Source organism: Anopheles funestus, chromosome 3RL, assembly GCF_943734845.2.
Source record: "Anopheles funestus chromosome 3RL, idAnoFuneDA-416_04, whole genome shotgun sequence".
NCBI classification, from domain to species: Eukaryota; Metazoa; Arthropoda; class Insecta; order Diptera; family Culicidae; genus Anopheles; species Anopheles funestus.
In genome coordinates this window covers 23,331,436-23,334,046 of record NC_064599.1, presented here as the reverse complement: position 1 = coordinate 23,334,046, position 2,611 = coordinate 23,331,436, and positions in this window count along the sequence as shown.

The following is a 2,611-nucleotide window of genomic DNA, read 5'->3' as shown; positions in this document are numbered from 1 at the left end:
TACTCAATGCTTCCATAATTCCACGTTGAAAGCTTTGCAAACGTGTTACTTGAGAATTATTATTTTAAAATTTCCCGTTTAGTGTTAAAAAATGCGAAAATGGCATCAATTTTGACACTTTAACTCGTAATACGTGTGTAATAGAAATAGAAATTAGTGATAAAAATAAGCGATCCAGAAACAACGACGAATACTTCGGGAAACTTGATTAATTATTTGATTTAAAATTGAATTATCAATTTAAAATATAGTAGCTCGTCTAAAGATTGTTTACATTACTTTTTATTCAGAATTTTAAAATAAAATCAATAAACACACCAACAACAAAAAAAACCGCAAACCATGCATCGTGCACTGTAGCACGTACTTTTAGCTCAGGTTTAACATACGAGCGTTAGAGTTGTTTCTTTTTATTACCAGACGCTCTGCAGCAGCCGCCTGCACAAGCGAAGAAGCCGTCGCATTTGAAACCGTCCGGATGTGGCAAATATTACTTAATAATAATTCCCTTTACCATCGTCACGCGGGGTCAGAGTCATCGCTCTGTCGCTACAGATGCTGCGCAGTACGGTTGAGTGTGTTGCGCCATCGAACAACTTCGTCGGCTATCGCGCGAGTCTGCAACGTAAGGGAGCGTAATTTGCCGCGCGGTATGCGTTACGAGGAAGTGTGATCTTACTTGTACGCATTCAATTTCGCGACCGCTGGTTGTGTGTTCGGCTGGTGTGCGATAATGTGTGGCCAAAAGGGTTTTTTTTTGGTTTTGTTTCCTACGGTATGGAAACTCCTGCACTTGACACTGAAACCTGAAATTGGAATTCCATTCGCGGTGCGTCCCGGGGATTGATTCTGTGTCGAGTGCGCGAAACGCCTGCCGGACAACTTTACGATCGGTCAGGTTTTTGGGACGTGTTTAATGGCGAACGTGTTGTTGCTGCCGGTTTACAAATGGTAGGGGAAGGACAAACACACCTGCTTGCCTCCTGTCGGGATGATTCGATCCTGGGGGAGGGGACTTTTTGATGGGGTCATTGGATCTGATTTGGTTGTTCGGTTTTTGGAAGAATGTTGCTCTACCGCTGCTCTGTCGGTAGCTGTTGTTTGGACGCAAGGCAATAAAAACTAATTTTCTGCTCAACGTTTTGCTACTGATCTGTGCCGCCAGCCGTACTGGTTAATTAGATCCAGTCCGGTTGATTTCTGGTGGTGGTTATATGGTTTGGGATTATGATGCATCCTGAAATGGTTGATTTATAGACAACAATGTTGCATGCGGCGCGTTTCTACGAAAGCGGCTTTGTGAATGTGAATAGGATTTTAATGACATTTTGTGTTGAAATTTACACTTCTATAAGACGCACATAAAATAGCTTTTTGGAGTAGGAATTCTTGGTGATTTATTTTAATACTTCGTCTCGCTGGTTTCGCGTTGCCATGAGCAATGTATACATTTGTCATTATTAATACAACAACATTGGAAACACGCTTATGATTGGGGTCTTCTTATTAGAATGTTGTATCGTCTCTTCAGACACAGACAGTACGCCATGACGTCTGTTGTAAGCTTAATTTAATCATTATAACTTATCGAATAAATTACCTCATCGCACGCAAGTCGACGCATCGGACGAAGGTGGGAAGAACTTGTGTGCTGAGCACACTCTCAATCCATAATATTATTTTTTTTCTTTTTCGTGTTTCTTAAGGCCATCGTTCGAGCAAAAAAACTTCATCAAGCGCGTGTAAAATATGCATCTCCAAAATGTTTACTCCAATGCAATTACAATCAACAAGATTTAAAGAGGTTTTGTTTCTCGCTTGACAGCGTATGGCAGAAATGATTTTTATCATCCAACGAAGACGAGCGCTACTGGTTCGCAATTCTTAAAGATCTTGTTGCTAATGCACAAAAGTCTTCTCATTAACCTTGCGGCTAAAACTGTGACAAACCGGAGCTATTTATCGTATGTACGTTGGCCTTTACACGTACGACGCAAAGCACACTATCTTCATCGCGTTACGGATCGGAGTGAAAAAGTGTGCAAACGTGCCGTGGCATAATCTGATCCGCAATTGCAAAGAACGCTCACAACCCCCCGGGGCGAGGGCGGAACGGTTTGCAAGTAGTTTGCTCATGCTTGGAATTGATGAACCACTTTGAAGTGCAGATACATTGTAAACTATCAAAAATGTTTCTCAGATGCGATCGTTCCCTTTTATCGTGCCATCTTGGCGTAATGTTTGGCATCTTGGCAATCTTCTACCATGTTTACTCCTCGCAGGCACACACAGTTGTCCCGACGGGTCTTTTGATTATTTGATAAGTTATTTATACATCCTCTATAACTGTGCATTTGCCGATGAACGAATCTTTCCGCAGGTTATGCGTTGTAGCGCCGTTTTGAATGTGATCCAATTGCCGAAGAATTTATTGATCTAATGAAAAGCGCTAACATGATCGCTAGACCGCAACTTTTGGGCTTTGAGGTTTAATTTGGAAGTTGATTCAAAATATTCCGACGTGCTCCAAATCACCGGTTCGGTTGTGAGGCGGGGTACGAAAAAAAGGTCTTCAGTTTGGTACAGTATTAAGCAAATGTATTAATGAGTG